Here is a 19,080-nt window from a genome sequence, read left to right as displayed (position 1 = left end):
TTTGGTGTCTCAATCGTCTTTCTTTATTTTTTATGTTCTCTCTATTTTATTATACATTAGCAATTAGCAGGCTAGTGCTAGCTCGTGAGCATCATGCTCCCCTTTGACACATAATAATAATAATAATAATAATAATAACTTTATTTATATAGCACCTTTTAAAAACACAGGTTTACAAAGTGCTTTGCCGAACAGCAAAAACAAGAACAAAGCAAACTAAATCAAACACAGAAGAATATAAACAACAGCAAGAACATAACAAATGCAAAATACAAAAAATAATTAAATACAATTCAACAGAAAAGAACCCAAAGTGCACGATACACAACAGCCATATATAACCCGACCATCACAAGAACCATCATAAGAACCCAGGAAACACAAGAACCATCATAAGAACCCAACAACACGAGCTGAGACCAAGAGGAACCAAAGATATAAAAAGATGAAAGAAACTAAAAGAGCTGAAAAAAATAAATAAAAAGATAAGAGCAATAAGAAGGTAAGAGCAGTAAAAGAAATAGAAACAAATGGTTAAAGGATCAAAAAACCCCAAACTATAATATTAATAAAAATAAAAAGTAAATCTAAATATGAAACATAAATAGACAAAGTAAGATAAGAAATTACCAAATTAAAACACAAGAGGCGGTTAAGATATGAACATAAATAGGAGATAAGAGCATAAATAAAAGAACAGTAAGAAGTAAAAGAAGATAAAAATAGTAAAACCAGTAAGAGAAGACATTAAGAAGAACATGCACTCCTGAAGATTTTTAAGACATTTCAGGACATGTTGCCCCTGAAATCTTTCTCATGGTGTATTCACACATGCACAAAGTCCTAAATATGTCAGCACATTTCCATGATAAGCTGCATGTGTGAAGACTCTGACTTTAGTCTTAATTCTTTCCTGCCAGCCCCCTAGAAATATTGCGCCGATCGGGTGACTGCAGCAGGTAATCTTCACGATCAAGCTGGAGTAGCTGATGACCTGCTTCATACTCTGCACACCAGCATGATCTTTTTGATTGGTTCGTTGATACTGTTAATAAATACAATCACACGAAGAATTGATTGTATGGCAAAAACCGTCATTATATTGTTGGCCGCCATCTTGGATTTCCACTACATCAAGTCCTGCCTCCTGTGGGATGTTTCAATAAGAAGCTCTGGAAGAGTTCAGGGCCCCCTGTCTGAAACTTTTCTAGAAATGATCTGTAGTTTATGTGTTGTAGTTTAAGTGGCTCAAGTTTCACTTTCACACGTCACTCACTGATGGACAATTTCCTTTGTCAGACAAGAGAGGAGGGGTCTCGAGAGCGCAATCATTGGGGTTAAAGGGACCATGTGGAAGTCACAGTTTGCTTACAACATTTCCAAGATGGCAAGTGAAGCCACAGTGTCTAACACTACAATAACAGTGTTTGTATCCACAGTGTTGTACCGTGAAGATTTTAAAGATATAGTAACCCAATGCAGAGAAATCAATGTCTAAAGTACAGGACAATGATCTCAGTTTGTTCGTTTGTTTATTTGGATCCCCATTAGCTTGAGCATAAGCAATAACTTATTCCTCCTGGTAGATTCACATTCTAAATCAGGGCACACAAACATTACACAACGTACATCACATCTACAGTGACAGAAAAAACAATCAACACAAACTTAAAGAAACAGAAGACAGAAAGACTTTGTCTGAATCTGATATCCAAAATCTAAAAAGGTAAATAGCATTAAATAAGAGGGTTAAAGGGAGCTGAGATAAATGTGTAAGGAATGAACTTGCATGCTTTTTAGCATCATGTCTGTGCTGTCCTTGGGGTTTGTTTGCTCGTTGCCATGACATTGCTTTTTACCTCAAAATAAACTAAAATGTGAAGGTGTCTCGTCTTCCTACAGGTTGTTCTCTGTTAGCCTCTGTAGTGTTTTTTTTCCCTTAGTGTAGGATATTGGAAGATGTTAAAAACAAACAAAGACATGTTCAATATGTCTAGCGCCCGGCTTGTGTTATTGTGTGTGTACGTGTGTGTGAGAGAGTTGATGCTTGAAGTGTATCCAAGCTTTTCTCGCCTCATTAACTCACCACAGGGAAGACATGGCAGAGCTCCAGCCGCCTGTGTCTCTTTCTGTCTCCTCACTATGTTGTCGATGTGACCGTGAGCGCTTGTGACGGTTGTGCCAAGGCATGCTGGGATTGAACAGGGGAAATCTGGTGGGTGTGAGGATGCTCGACCTGGCTCGTGTCCCAAATGTTGGACTGAAGGGTGACCGGAGAGTCTGAAACACATTCCAATGGCTTGTGGCGCTTCGCTGCGTGTCCTCCAAGATGGCTTCCAAGCTCTCTGGGACGCCCTGTTTCCTACTGTGTTTCATCTGCAGTTGTTTTTTTGTTTGGTTTTTTTGGGGGGGCTCTGACTGCTTTTGTGCTGTCTGGCATATCGTGTGTGTGTGTGTGTGGGTTAACACTGCAGACACATACACATAGATGGTAGCAGACTATAACTATATATTTCAGGCTGGCCTTGGATGCTAAAAATAGAAAAACTTAAGAGACAAAATATAGATAAATACACAGACATGCACAGAGAGACACGTCCAGACAGACAGATTCAGATGGACAGACAGGTAGTTGCTCTGATTGAACAATAAAGCAAAATGTACATTAAGATGTCAAAAAAAACCCACTCAGACACTGACCCTGTGTAACACAAAGGCACATTAGAAAATATGAGACATCAGGCAGACAGATGCTCAGACAAAGATCCAGACATGCAGACGGATCGAGACACAGACAGGTGGACCCTGTAGCAATCAGGAGCAACATCCCTCCTGTTCTACCCTGTGTGGCGAGGATCAGAAACGAGGTACGCTTTGTCAGATTTATCTTCAGTCTGCTTTATTTCCGTCGTCCCACCACCCACTTTGTTTCCTCCTCTCTTCTTATTTTAGCCTCTTCTTTTATTGTTGACGTGTCTTTCATTTTGTGTCTGGGTTTCCTTCCATCCTTTTGTGCCTGTGATGTGTGCCGACGTCTCAGGGCGCCGTGCCAGCGCTGCCTGATGAAGACCGAGCTGTGTGTGCTCTTGTTTGTGTGTGTGTGTTGGTGTATGCAGATTGGCTTGTTTTGGGGCGCCGGTGGCAGCTGCAAACACTTGTTTATTGGCACCGCAAGGAAATGGACTTGCTGCCAGTCTGCCCTTTGAAATAACAAAACCCATACTTTAGAATTTGCAATGTCAGAAATGTCCATCAATGTGGACAACAAATCCCTTTTTTTTGGTGCATTCGAGGTCATTTAAAACAAAAACATGTTTGAAATTGCAGTTTGCAGAATCCTCCTTTCTCCACCCTGATTCCATTTTTTATATTATGTTGCAGCTTATTGCTCCTTGATTATTTATCAGAAAATATGATGCATCAGGAAATAATTAAGATAATAAGAAAGCAGAAACAAAATCAGTATAAAAACATATCGTAAGTGTATTCACTATGGCAGCAGTAATGGAAAGCAGATGCATATGATAGTCAGTAATAAATACATAATCATGCAGCAGAAATACCTTTACCTTCTTAGGTTTAATCACTCACTTAGGTTAAAGGTGCACTACTGCAATATTGAAATACTGCATGACAAGTAGACGGTGTGCACATAAATATCTGCTAAAATACTCTCCACAAATTGAAAGTAAAAGCACAATATGTTTCATTAAAAGTTGCCATGTTTGTCCTTGCATATTAGATTATGAGATCCATTTTATGAATGCATCAGTGTGTGAGAAGCATTTTACTCTTACACTAAACTACCTTCAAGAACTAAGTAAAATGCTTCTCACACACTGATGCATTCATAAAATGGACATATTCTAATGATATGATCATATTTTATATTTCTGTATAAAGCACAGTATCCCTCCTCTGGGATGTAGTGGAATAGCATAAAATACAATTGCCTTAAAATGCTGTTTCTATGTGTACATACTACTCCTAGAGCAGTGTGTGTGTGTGTGCGCGGGAGAGAGAGAGTAAGAAATCAGTTCCAACTTAAACATTGCATTAAGTCTGTTACAAGGTCTGAGGTCAGAGGAAACTAAACATCGTTTTTTTTCATTTGTTAGTTTTTTATTTTAATGTCTAAACAAGTGACAAAAAGGTGATGTGTAAATAAGTCGTAGGTTAAGTGTCCTCTAGTGGGGAGTTGTGGTAAAACAGGGACATTCAAACCAATAAAGCCAAAACTTTAGTCCAAAGTTCCATCATTCTTATCATTGTAGAGGATTATTTCAGTGTTGGTTAATTTTTAAAACATTTTTTACAAACAGACAGCACGTTGTGGTTTTACTCTTCTTTCTGTCGCACCCTTCTCAAACTATTAAAAAAGTTTAAAGAGGTAAGGCGGCATTGATAGAATGAGTGTAGTGGTGGCAGATGTTACTCTGGCAGTGATGAAATTTAGACGTGTGTGTGTGTGTGTGTGTGTGTGTGTGTGTGTGTGTGTGTGTGTGTGTGTGTGTGTGTGTGTGTGTGTGTGTGTGTGGTACTACGTGCCATTGTGTATATGCAAATTAGTACTGCTTTTGTGTTTCTTAATCTTGTATGGTATTTAGCATTTGTAATGTGTCATGACACCATGTGCCCCATGGTGTGTGTGTGTGTGTGTGTGTGTGTGTGTGTGTGTGTGTGTGTGTGTGTGTGTGTGTGTGTGTGTGTGTGTGTGTGTGTGTGTGTGTGCATGTCTGAACTCCAGCATGGTCATGTCTGTGACCACAATTGTGTGCAGAATAACAATGAGCATCTTAGGATACCCTGACTTTGTGTGTGAGTGTGTGTTTCTGTAAATGGGAGTATGAGTGAGCATGTGTGTGTTTATTTTCCTACACACACACACACACACACACACACACACACACACACACACACACACACACACACACGCACACATGCACACATGCACACGCTGACTGACTGAATCCATCCTCTCATCCACTCTGCAGTGTGTAGCAGGTTTTTTAGACAAGGTTTTGGACCCCAGAAACAGCTACTAGACAAAAAACAATATCCCCCCTCTCTAATTATAAGCCGTTAAACTCAATAATATGATATAGACATTATTAGTAAAATGAGCTTTTGTAAAAAAAAGACGCTTAAGTTACCAGGAACCTTCATCCATGTTTTGAGATCATTTAAAAAAAAATTCAGCTTTAAAAATATTCTTCTACTGTTCATTTAGATACCTCCAGGTTCATTATTCTGCATGTGTAAGTGTGTGTTCATGAGCAGGAGTCGTGATGAATCAGTCTCTCCTGAAGGAGGAGACAGATCATACATATTTATATAAAGCCTCTCTGCTCTCTCTCCCCTACTCCCATCACTCTGTTGATTTGTATGTTCAACACACAGCAGAGGGCAGACTGTCGCCTGTGCTCGTCTAGACATCTTATTAATGGCTGTGTGTTCTTGTGTTGGTGGCCATCCTCAGAAAACAAGTAGGCATGTCACTTTAAACACACACACACACACACACATCCATTAGTGTGTACTTACAGAAGATGAAAGAGTGATTCTGGTTTGTGCCAAGTATTTATGTATGTTTGGGTTTTCTGTCTGTCATACTTTTTAATCAGCATGTGTGTGTTTTTGTGTGTATGCGTGTCTATGTGTGCGTACACGTGTTTGTGTTAGAGCTCTAACCCCACCACAACACCAGACCGAACTAAGTTTGTGTCTGTTTGGGTGATGTGTACATTCCTCTGTACTCCTGATTGAGTGAACGAGTGAGTCTGCAGCTTTCTGTATAATTAGCGTATCCCCGGCAACTGCTAATTAACATGCAGAGGGGAGGGGCAATAGAGGGTCGGCGGTGGGAATAATGCAAATTGGTGGGCTGTCTTGTGGTCAGACAAAAGCTGAAATGTCATTCTGACACACACACACACACACACACACACACACACACACTCACATCTTTACACACACATTCAATCACTGCTAATATTTGAGCCACTCTCACTGAAGTTTGAGTTTTAAGTCTGAGTAGCTGCATTTCAGGTATAAGGCACGAAAAAAATGTATTTATATTTTTCAAGTTTCATGTTTTTCAGTTTGTTCTGCCTCTGCTATTTTGGGCGCAATAATCCTTCTGTAAACAAGTTTTTTCTTTTCTCTGGAACAGCCTCAAGCTTCATTAAAGAAAAACAAATAAAAATGTTGAGTAATAAAGCGCTCTCTCGCACGCTCTCTCTCTCTCTCTCTCTCTCTCTCTCGCTCTCTCTCTTACTGTTACAACATACAAAAGCCAACTATAGACCATTAGAGAGAGTTCTACTTATACTGACAATGTCTGTTTATCATTAACGCCTAAAAGTTGGTGTGAGCTGATTTGTGAATGCAGCAGGTAATCTTCAGCAAAACTCACCGCAACCAGCTTGGGGCTGATGAAGTTCATAACACAGGACACGTGCGATGTTAGTGCACATAAAACATTCAGATTTTTTTGTTCTATGTATTCTCTTTTCAGCTGATAGTCAATCTGAAGCTGATAAAATAATAATTTGACCGCTGACAATGATTTTTTTTCCAACCTGGAACACATCAGTTTTACATGATAACAGCACTTCCCCGCCCTGGTTGTGAAGCCAGACAGATTACCATCATATGGATATATGTAATATCTTTATTTGGCTCTGACACATCTACTGGCGTTTCTCCACTTGTGACTACTGAGTGGAAATACCCGCAGAGCTTCCTCCACTTTGCTAAGTCGTTCTTTCTCTTTCACTTTCACCCCCCCAACACACATTTCCGATTATAGGAGATATCTATTAATGGTTCAAGAAGGCCAAAATCAAAGTTGTATAAAGGCCTTTCCGAATGTCTATGAATTATATAGGCTATATTTCACACATTTTTATATGAACATTAGTCCTACATATACATACCCTTATTTAAATAGCAGGTTATTGAGACAGGAATTTGGTTGGTGGTATCTGTTGCTGATTATATGTATACACCATAAAGGCTACATAAACGTTCGACCTATTGATCTGTGAGATTATTAACTCACCAGAAAGTCTTATTTCATTCCTATATATGAACTCTGGCCCTCTGAGCTTTACACCCACATCCAGAGATCATATTTACTGTGACAGTAATGAGAAAAACAGAACAGGGCGTTATAAATAAACACAGTGCTCTAATCGACCTGGAGCTGCATCGTCACACACCTCCTACACATTTTTTTTTTCCCTGTTGCTCTGCACTCAGACTGAGCGAGTGTTTGAAGCACATACATAACCCATTTACACGTCGTCATATTGTTGATCACATAAGAGGATGCAAACTGAAGTTAAGGCAAGGCAACTTTATTTGGATAGCACATTTCGGCAACAAGAGAAATTCATGACAAAGGAGAAGAGAGACATTCAAATAACATTTCAAAATAATTCAGACAAAACATTAACAATCACAGAGAAGAGGCCAGATTTGTATTTCAATCATTAAATGTGTCAACGGCAGAAGCTTGTTTCTATGCTGTAGCCCGAGTAACATCATCGACAACTAAGCATTGACTTGTTGCATACATTGTCAACTATCATATTTTGCTGACAAAGACGGGGATTCCAGACGGATGATGATGATGTTATGTATAAAGAAAGAATGTTTAAATTTGAAAATTCCTGTTCAAGAGATTCAAATATGTCATTGTGTGTGATTTAGAAATTCTGTTTTTCCAGGTTTCTCCATGGTTATCTGCTGCTGAGATGTTTGTCTGACGGTAACTCAATGCCGCTATGAATAAGTCATGAAAACTGAAACTCTACACACACTACACACACACTTTCATTAACACAGGAAGATTCCTATGGACTCACTTCAGGACACATCTTTTCTGTTATACACCTACCTTCTTTGTCTCTTTGTTGTGTGACATCTCCTGATTGAATAAGGAAACCCTCCCGATTTCCTCCATTACCAAAAACAATAAATCTCATGGGGCTTACATGCTGCATGGTGGCACATCTCGATGGGACTCAATATTTGATGGAACACCGACAGCGCTGTGTGTGCGCATGTTTGAATGTTTGTGTATGTGAAGCTCCAATGCAATATTAAATCACAAAGTGGAACACCAATATTATGGTATTGCAGATGCAATGTGTGAGGACAAAGACGTAATAGATAGATAGATAGATAGATAGATAGATAGATGGGTAGATAGGTAGATAGAAACCTTATTAATGACAGTGGCGCTACGTTATGGCAGTGTTGCTAAACAACAATGTGTAAAAAAGACACTCGAGGAAATGCATTCTTTTGAAATTTCACATTGGCTTAATTTTTCAAGGTTGACACTTGGTATACATACTTATTAGATAATTGACTTTGGGTTAGGGTTAGCAAGTTAGGGGCTCTTTTGAAACCATTTTATCTTCTAACAGGTAATACAAGATGTAGATTCTCTGTGTCCAGCATGTGTATATGTGTATGTGTGTGTGTGTGTGTGTGTGTGTTTGTTTTCAAGATGATTGCAGGCAGCCAATAATCCATCTGAGTGCAGATGAGAATTTAGGAGTTCATCCTTTATGATTAAATCTAGAAAAATCTATCTGAATGGCTAACTTAAAGTCTGCTACCCCTTAACTTTGTTCATGTGTGTGCATGCATGTGTGTGTGTGTGTGTGTGTGTGTGTGTGTGTGCGCGCGTGCGTGCGTGCATTTGTGTGTGTTTCTTTCCTGTAGAAATATGATGCATTGCATCTGGAACTTGGAGCTTGCTCTGTCGTTGCCTTGGTGACGCCCGTCATGCTGGCAGGCCCCCATTGCACACTCAAACACGCACACACATTCACACACACACACACACACACACACACACTCCAACACGAAAGCACACACATATACACACACACACACACACACACACACACACACACACACACAGTAGTAATGAGAGACTGAGGGACTGGCAGCGTGCCAGGACAATCTACACACACCCCTTCCCCCCTTGCACTAGAACATTCTGAGCACACGTCCAACATATTCACACATGGACTTTGGTTTAGGCCCCTCTGACTGGCACATGGGGGTTGGGGCAGTGTGCGTGTGTGTGTGTTGTGTGTGTGTGTGTGTGTGTGTGTGTGTGTGTGTGTGTGTGTGTGTGTGTGTGTGTGTTTATCTGTGTGCAGAAAAAACAGAAAAGTGTACAATCAATGATTTTGACAGGGTGATTTAAGAATACTTAAACGCGAGTGTGCATAGTTTAATGCGACAAAGTCCTTCACTGTCATGATGAGCTCTCTCTCTCTCTCAGTCATTCCTGTCAGCTACTGTCTCTTTTTTTTCCACTCTCAACACCCCCTCCATCACATCATTCTCCTCTTTGTCATTCACACTTTGAACTGCAGTTACACACTCGCTTATTCTCCACAAGAGGTCTGCTAGCCTGCAGCACTAACAAAAGACCAGCAGTGGCTCTGTCCATGACAATGGACTCTCAGGTCAGCCTGCATGCCACACATTGCATCACAGCCCAGCAGAGAAACTAAACTGGGCTTAATGTTACAAACTGTACAAAAACTCAACCCCTTCAGCAATCTAAACTTCAGACTTATAACGCTTTAAAGGCTACAGCAGTGAACACATCTCAGGAAACAAATGACTAGAACATATAAATAGTAAAGGACGAGGAAAGTAGCAAAATCCAAATCCACATCTCAGATGCTGCTCTTTTGATTTTGGAATCAACAAAACCATTCAGCCCTGGTTAAATATTTCAACACACAAATAGTTAGCCGTCTTACCAGCTGAGGATACTTATACAGTAGCATTTATATAAAGTCTGTATTTGATCATTCTCATTCAACACCTCTGTACCAGTCTTGGCCAGACCAATTTAAAAAGTGAAATTGTATCAATAAGAGATTCAGTGTTTTCTGCTGGAAAGATCTAGAAAACTACATTTTTGCGAAAGTCGACTGAGCAATAAATGACATTCTTCCTTTTAAGTCATCTGTTCTTCACTCCGTCTACCTCCACAGAAACAAGCATGAAAATGACTGAACAGCACAGCCTTCTGTTTACCACTTTTACTGACTGACCTTAGCAAGTTGTTGAGGGCTCATTTTTAGCGTTTGGCTGTATACATGTAATGAAATTGCTTTTTTTCTTTTTTGGTGTGAGGGTTTGTGTGGTACTCCTTGCTGTAGATCAAGTTGACCCTCAGGGACAATAAGGAAATCCTTGATCCTTGGAAGGTACTGTGTGTATCAGTGTAAATGTAAAACAGTCTAATGTCTCCATCTCTGAATAGTAAAATATGTACAAGAGGGATGAATGAAAATAAAACCAGCCAGTCAATGTACCCTGTGACCGGCGATCTGCATGAGTTCCTGTGAATAGGGGAGCAAGGCCAGTATTGGATGAGTGATATGAATATAAATGAGAGTGAATTTGAATAAAGGGGGAACGTTTGAATATGTTATACTGTCACCTAGCACACTTATCAAGACTATCTGCACATCCAAGCCCTGGTGATGGATTATAGGGACGTAAATGAGAAGATCTGTTGGAAATAAAGAAATATTATCTTTCTACGGAGCAGAAAAAAAACTGCATTTGTTTATAATCTGCATGCAAAACACAGTTTGCAAGGGTAAATTAGAGACATCAGGATGTAAAAAAGTCACAAGGAACAGGTTTGATGGATTAGGTTGATATTCAGCTTGTTGGGTGCCAACGAATTGCATGAGAGCAAGAGGGGGGGGGATAAATATTAAGGTAATTGGTAGGTGTTTGTTAATCCACAATAAGTCCATAACAGAGCTGGTACTCTGGGAAAAAGACATGGAGAATCACAGATTGTGAAGCAATGAAGCTTCAACTATTTGTTCTTCTTTTTCTGGTTCAATGCCACACGAAGTACCTGTACCATCCTAAGAGAGCCTCACGTTTTACCGGACACATCATTCCACAGTACATGAAAATTGTTTCCAGCTGATTACTTTCTTAAGGGGGTTGAAGTCACCTCACAGTATATGTTTTTTACAAATATTATTTGATCAAATTAATTAGAGTTAGCGCATCTGTGTGTCTATGATGATAGAAAGTGAAGGAGAAGGTTGGTATAAAGGAGAAGATAATGACCTTAGAAATGGAGAAGGTAAAGACTGATGAAAAGTAAAGGCTGGACGGTGACAGTTTGAAGAAGAGGAAGAAGCAGAGTGACATCAGTCACTAACACACTTAAATAGACATATACTCTAGATGTAATATGAAATACAGAGTAAAATGGAGACAGCAGCAGTTATGTTTTTGGGAGGGCTGCAGTGGCAGCTCGTTGACGCCTGCAGACCACAGAGAGAAACAATGCACTGCATGATGCACCTGCAACAAGCTGCAGCTTAGCAGTGTGCTCAGGACAAGCCTATTACTACTTGACATGCAAATCTCTTTTCTAACCTTCCTCTGCCTGTGAGTCGGTGTGTCTGTCTGTCTGTCTCTTGCATTCTCACCGCTCAACATGAACACTCTCCTCTCACAGACTTTCTGTTCCCCTTCTCTTGCTTGCTGACTTGCCGTCCTGCAACTGTAACAAGAATGTATTTCTGTGTGTGTGTGTGTGTGTGTGTGTGTGTGTGTGTGTGTGTGTGTGTGTGTGTGTGTGTGTGTGTGTGTGTGTGTGTGTGTGTGTGTGTGTGCTCGCATGTTTTTGTTTGTATGCACTTGTAATAAATGCAACCAAATTCACAAAACAATAAAATATTGGGGAAAATTGAAAAAATGTAGCAACCTTTTAACATTTCTTTGCTCATGTAACCAGGATCTCTTTCCTGCATTTGAACTTGTGTGTGTCCGTGTGTGTGTGTGTGTGTGTGTGTGTGTGTGTGTGTGTGCATGTATGTGAATGATTAAACGTCTGCCTGGTCTGCCTGTCAAGGTGACTGACTTATTGCAGACTATTACAAAAGTTTTGGACTTCAGTGCCCCTGCTTTCTGTCTAGTAAACCGTGTTATGCAAACACACACACACACACACACACACACACACACACACACACACACACACACACACACACACACACACACACACCGCTGATTTTAAAATTGTATAATAATCCTTCATTTTAATAAGAGGACAAAAACTGTAATTAATTTGCTGTAATCACTCACATGTGCTTGTTTCGAGACCATTCTTAAAATAAAAATTAGAGGCTTAAGATTTTGTATAAATTCTTTAGATGTCACCACATTTTACAATGTGGCTCTATTCTGTCAAATATTTCTGTCATGTTGCTATCCAGGTTTGATTACCGGCTGTCTCTCGAAATTCCTGCGTTGTGTAAGCCTATCAGCTTATAGGTCCCATATTATGTAAAAAACACTTCACCATGTTTTTTTTAATACTAATATGTGTCCCTTCCCTGTCAACCACCACAAATCATGAGAAAAGGCCCTAGGTGTTTGTTCTGCCCTCTGAGTCTGCCTTTCCACCATACACAATATGGCATGGCACGAGAAAGCCCAGCCACATCACCTTCTAAAGGGGCGTGGTCAGACACAGCTCACTTGCATTTAAAGCCACAGAAACAGAAACAGCCTGTTCTGAGCAGGGCTGAAATAGAGGAGTTTATGGGCATGATCTAATTCTGGATCAGAGTGGATATAAAACAAGAAACTTTGCAGTGTTCACATGTTTTAGGGAGCTCTGAGATGAATTAAATTATTGAAAAGGAGTATTATGACCTTTAATTGAATGTTAGTTTGACTCAGTAAGTGATGCATGAGCAGATTGTTAAGAGACAAGCTAGATAACTTGCAGGTCTTTTGTAGAGGCCTACTTTCGTAGACTTTTTCAAATACACCAGACTTGATAAATTCTGAGTTTAGACATTTGGTACCAATGTAGTTTCGGTCAGAATGCTCCAGCAACACTTGTAGTAAGAATTTAGACCGACGCGTTTCGGCTCGTGGCCTTCATCAGGGACCCTGATGAAGGCCACGAGCCAAAACGCGTCGGTCTAAATTGTTAATAAAGTTGATCTTCTTACTACAAGTGTTGCTGGAGTATTCTGACCTCTTCTAAGCCTTTCACTCTTCATGCACCTTGTCAGTTGGTGAAGTTTGTGCCAGAAAATCCTCTTTTTCACCAATGTAGTTTCACCCAGAGTTACAACCCGACAGGTGTATGAGCTCTGTGGTTTGTTTGTATGGATGTGTCAAAGTGCCCCCGACTATCTACTCCAAATGTCAGCATGTCCTTTACTGCCCCATATGTTCCATGTATTACCAATATTAGCCTAGCCTAGTGTATATTGGGATTTTTCGGTAAGAGGGCATTTTTAACTGTATACATAAATTTCTTGTTACACTAAAATACCATCAACTATCCCGGCCATCTCACGGGGGGTTGTAGACAAACTAGAGAATATTTGTGTTAGAAAACATGGTAAAGTCTATTTTATATATATAATACATATTTAATAAATATGCATTACATCTCATTGTTAGCATTCTCTCATTGTGAATGTTAAAAGCATGGTGATGTTAGCATTAAGCTTAAAGCACCACTTTTCTGTAGACTCTTGTTAGCCTGTGTGTTTTGGCTTTAGCTTCTGGACTTTACACTGGTTATAAACATCCTTTAATAACTATCGCAGCATGTATACAATGATTACCTGTCTGGCTGTTAACTGTCACCACAAAATGCGAGTTGGAAATAAGAACTTTCAGAAAAAGTGCATGAAGGGTGGATTTATCACAAATCAGACATTGTAGAGTAAAGGGGGAAATAAATGATTGTTTAAACAAATGCAAGCCAATAACTGACTTTCTAATGATAATGATCATCAGAATAAAAACTATAACAACCTATTGGCAGCAGTGCCCCACCTTTGAGAGTTTACTCACTTGTTTACATATTGTAAAATCTAATCTCCCTGTCTTTGATACAGGGTCAAATAAAATCACTGTCTGCCAGGATGAACTCTACACCTCTTTCCCTCTCCCTCGAAGTCAAATAAACACAGATAAGAGAGGTAATTTGTGCACAAGGATGGGGGTTGTTTTTGCCAATGACAGTTCAATGGTCATTGCTCTGCACACACGTATTGCTGGTGTCTCCTGTTAGCAGCTTTTGTCCGGTTGGTGAAATGTTGCAGTTGGCAGATTCCTCTCTGTATTTGTTTCTCTGATGTTTAGTCATGCCTCCTCTCTTTTTCCTGTTTGTTAGAGTTGTTTCCTGACATTACAGTTAAAGACATTAGCGGTGCCGTTGTTGGGCCCCAGCACCAAACAGTGTTTGTGTTTTTTGATGTTGAATTTTTTTATGTATCATTATGATGACCTTGCTATAAGATAAGCAACCCCAGACTGTTGAGCGTAATGTGTCAAATATGAACTACACCTGGCCAGTAGCATAACAAATAAAACAGTAGGTGCATTGTTCTCACTCTAGTATTTTTAGACTCAATTTGGGTTCTTTTAGGTGGAAAAAAAAGAGATTAATAGGCTTGAAAAGTTGCCTTGACTTTTCAGGATTGTATTTAGAAAATGCTTTGAAGCACATTTTTTTCCTTGATGCAAGGAAGTTTAAATAATATACCTTGACCTTTCATACAAATCAAATGAAATTCAAAGTGCTTTACAGCGACTGAAAACAAGCAAAATAATAAAATGGTACAAACAGAAATGGATTTAGACTAATGTACACCAATGGCAATAAAATGTACTAAATAAAAAGGTAAAAAATATGTATGATAGATGTAGGATACAAAATCATAATTTTACAGCAGATTGTGCGGTGCAGCCAAAAATGAAACATATTTTCCTGTATGACGTAGGGCTGGGAAATATATCGAGTTTTTAAGATATATCGATATATTTTCAAACAAGATATAGGGTAAGAAAATATCGTTATTATCGATATAGTTTAAGTTGCATTAAAATAACGTTACAGAGGTGCCAGGTCACTTTTTTCTCATCTCACTGCTGATGACTGACTGTCTGTCCCTCTTTACCCTGCTCCTCCTCTCTCTCTCTCTTTTATTGTATTTAAGGAACATTTTTATTTTATAATATTACTTTTTAAATTCACAAACAGGTAGTTTATTTTCCATGTGTTTTCACTGTTAATAAAATACATATCAATATATTTCGAGTATCGCCATTCAGCTAAACAATATCAAGATATGAGTTTTGGTCCATATCGCCCAGCCCTAGTATGACGGATTAATAAAACATTACAGTAGGTGGGCTGTGCCTGTGTTAATATTTTATGTTGAACATTTCCTGCTCTGATAAGGCTGTTTTTCTTACTAATGAATATGGAGAATACCTATAATTAGGCCACTGCAAAATGATCAAAACATAATAAATGACTATTCTCATATATCTTTATATTCTCAGCTCTGATTGCAGTGAATAGAATAGAAAAGAATAGATGTTTATTGCCATTTGCACAGGTACAGGACAGTACAGGTACATTGGAATTCTTGTGCGTTTCTCCCTGAGTCAGCTTCTACAAAAAAAAATAAATAAAATAGACTAGCATTGTAAGAAAAAAAGAGTAGAAAAAAGTACAAAAAAGTAAAAGTAAAAATAAGTAAGTTGTATTAACAGCTAAGTAAATTCAAATAAACTGTACAGAAGTTATACACTGTATTAAAGCAACGATATAATAATAATAATAACTTTATTTATATAGCACCTTTTAAAAACACAGGTTTACAAAGTGCTTTGACAAACAGCAAAAACAAGAACAAAGCAAACTAAACCAAACACAGAAGAATATAAACAACAGCAAGAACATAACAAATGCAAAATACAAAAAATAATTAAATACAATTCAACAGAAAAGAACCCAAAGTGCACGATACCCAACAGACATATTCAACCCGACCATCACAAGAACCATCATAAGAACCCAGGCAACACAAGAACCCAACAACACGAGCTGAGACCAAGAGGAACCAAAGATTTAAAAAGATGTAAGAAACTAAGAGCTGAAAAAAAAGAAGATAAGAGCAATAAGAAGGTAAGAGCAGTAAAAGAAATAGAAACAAGTGGTTAAAGGATCAAAAAACCCAAAACTATAATATTAATAAAAATAAAAAGTAAATATAAATATGAAACATAAATAGACAAAGTAAGATAAGAAATTACCAAATTAAAACACAAGAGGAGATTACGATATGAGCATAAATACGAGATAAGAGCATAAATAAAAGAACAGTAAGAAGTAAAAGAAGATAAAAAAATAGTAAAACCAATAAGAGAAGACATTAAGAAGACGACATCACATAAAAGCAAGTCTGTGAAAGTATGTTTTAAGAAGGGATTTAAAAGAATTGAGGGAATCTGAAGATATAAGTGGTGACATTAGTTGTGGTTTTATTGATTTTAATGAACTGAGCAGCTAAGCTTAACCAGCGTTTACACAAATATCGATAAAGTTGAACTACCTAAAGTTGTTCACTTCTCGCCATTATATTGTATAGTTTCTGTTTATAATATGTCTGCACTCATGCACTTTAACTTATGTCAATACTGTCCATTTACTACTGTTTTTGCACATTTACATTCAATCTTTCATATTTAATCTTCATATTTAAGACTTAGTAATGCTTAGTGAAATCCTGGTTTTATATATTCACATTCTTAGTTTTGATATTTTTAGTACTTATTTACTTTGTAGTTAATATTATATTGTGTTTAGATTTGCTAACATTGTGTTGTTGTTTTTTTTACTCATATTGTGTGTTTGGAGAACCAGCTGCTGTAACACCACAATTTCCCAGTTTGGGATCAATGAAGTAATTCTATTATATTCTATTCTACCTTGTTCTGTGTTTGGTTTTTCTAATTCAGGGGAAGTGGTGGTGAATGTGTTTCCTGCCCTGTGTCTCCCCCCTCCAGAAACACACACACACACACACGCACACACACAGCCGTAGCTTAAGTGAATGCAGAGAGAGAGAGAGAGAGAGAGAGAGAGAGAGAGAGAGAGGAGGGGAAAGCAGAGCTTAAGCGAAAGAAGGTTAGCCCAGCAGTGAGTTAAGAAAATGGCGATCATGCAGGACGGATGCCTCCCCCCGCAGATGCTGCAAACGCGTTGAAAATTTCTTTTTTTTTTTTAGCCTTACAGCCGGCTTTCCTTTCCACTCTGTTGCACTTTATACTTCAATGAGGTACGTTTTGCTTTCACCTTTAACACGATTATACACAATATAACCACGTATTTTTTTTTATTTTTTTATGTCGAGCTTTATGTACACACACAAGCCGAGAGAGAGAGAGAGAGAGAGAGAGAGAGAGCCCGGAGCCGGAGGAGACCTGGCGTTAAGACAAGCTGAGCAGCCCGCTGTTGTTTAGTTAGCTGCGACGCGGCTAAGCTAAGCTAACTAGCCTCCTCCTCCTCCGGCGGCTCGATTGGCATTTTTGCAAACAGACAAACAAAAAGGAGGATTTGCGGGTTTTTTATTTTTTTTCCTTCTGCAGGTTGCTGAACACTTCACGTCGTGTTTGTGTGACAGGCAAGACCTTTGTTTCCCCCCCCCCCTGTATTCGTTAAGGTGCAGGTTGTTCACCTTTTTTTAGTGTGCTAACGCTAACTGTGATCGAGTGTTGGGTTAACCTTAGCTCGGACAGTTGTGCGTACTTACTGACAAAACGCGAGGAAATTATGTTTATTACTGTTTCATAGCGGTTGTTTAAGCGCGATATTTAACAGCTTACATATTCCATCAACCACCGGTTTTTATTTTAAGTCGTTATCTCGCTTAATTTTAAGGGGAAATATCGAGCCGCTTCGTAACGTTAGCTTTCTGGTAGCATTAGCAGCTATGCGATTTTTTTTTTTTTGACGACGCAGGTTTTCCCTTCAGGCGGCGACTCCTGCAGCGCATTACTCCACTGTTTTGTTATGAAATGCAAGCTGGAGACTGACTTTAACGTGTCTTTAAATTATTATTTTTTTTAAAAAAGGTGTACAGTCGCGTTGTGTGAATGCACAATTTTATTGGGTGTTGTAAAAACCTGCAGAAATGTCGGAGTTTTTAACCCCCTCTGTCGGCGGAAAGACGACGCAGCTTCACTATGGCTGGCTTTTGCCGTCGTATTCTCCTTGTGTTTTTTGCAACACTTCTCTGCAAATACAGCAAAGCCGAATCCTATTTTTTTTGTTTCTATCCACTGATATAGGTGCGATATTAAGGTCGTTGTTAGTCTTGGCTGAAGCTGGGGGAAGGGGGGGGGTACCAGACTCACTAGAAGCCATGTTGGTTAAGCTGTAAGTCAGGCAACAGCTGAGATAATGGCCGATCAGGACCCGAGCTGCAACTCTGACCTACGCACACACACACACACACTCTCACTCTGTGGTTTATCTTTCATTCTCACACACGTATTCTCCAGTCACCTTGTAGGGGCCCCAGCTGTACGTGCACTGCCCTGTTATGCAGCTCGACCTGCATTTCAACTAATGGGCATACTCTTCATTCCGCAATTACTGGCTGCTAAGTTTGTTTGTTTGTTTGTTTATGCCTGTCTGTGGGTGGATTTTGTGGGTGAGGTGCATGGCTTTAACCCCGAGCACTGTTTAAAAAAAGAAATGTCAGTGCAGTTACAAAACCAATCACAATCACAATGGGTGGTGAAGGTTGAGGTACTAAACTTCTTTTTTCTCTCGCTTCTTTCTCTTGCAGAGATTCGGAATTGGAAGCTGTTGCCACCAAAGAAGCAGAAGCATCTAAACAGGTTAGTGTACAAAGCACAAGATCCTCGGATGCTTCTGTTTGGCTTTGAGTACAACCTAGTAGTGTGTACCTCTGTATGGTTGGGCTGCTAAAAAGGGGGTGTGTGGGTCAGGGGAGTGGGGGGGGGGGCACAACTGCTGCTTATGCAAGCACATGCAGTTCCGTTTGAATTGAATTGGAGGGTCTGGGTTGGTCTAGGCTGCATTGTGCTGAGTAAGCTTTGCTGTTTTAAAATCGCTAAATGAGAAGCCAGTGTCCTGATGTTTTGTGTGAGGAGAGGTGTTTGTGCAGCACATTGTGTCCAAACAGTTGGTTGAGCAGGCACACAAAA

At 39.2% G+C, this 19,080-nt stretch overlaps 1 protein-coding gene across 6 annotated transcripts in view; it reads left to right on the top strand.

Moving 5' to 3' along the window:
- The first annotated feature begins 16,984 nt into the window (after positions 1-16,984).
- Positions 16,985-19,080, top strand: part of LOC109993848 (trinucleotide repeat containing adaptor 6A) — a 32,008-nt gene continuing 29,912 nt past the window's right edge. For 4 of the 6 annotated variants that reach the window (XM_020646948.3, XM_065964553.1, XM_020646949.3 and 1 more), the window contains exons 1-2: positions 16,985-17,183; positions 18,699-18,750. The gene's annotated coding sequence lies outside the window, so the exon portion shown is untranslated. The remainder of the gene's footprint in view (positions 17,184-18,698; positions 18,751-19,080) is intronic. The other 2 variants (XM_020646951.3, XM_020646950.3) reach the window with 1 other exon arrangement.

This window comes from Labrus bergylta, chromosome 16, assembly GCF_963930695.1.
Source record: "Labrus bergylta chromosome 16, fLabBer1.1, whole genome shotgun sequence".
Taxonomy (NCBI): Eukaryota; Metazoa; Chordata; class Actinopteri; order Labriformes; family Labridae; genus Labrus; species Labrus bergylta.
This window is presented reverse-complemented; position numbering and strand designations above follow the sequence as displayed.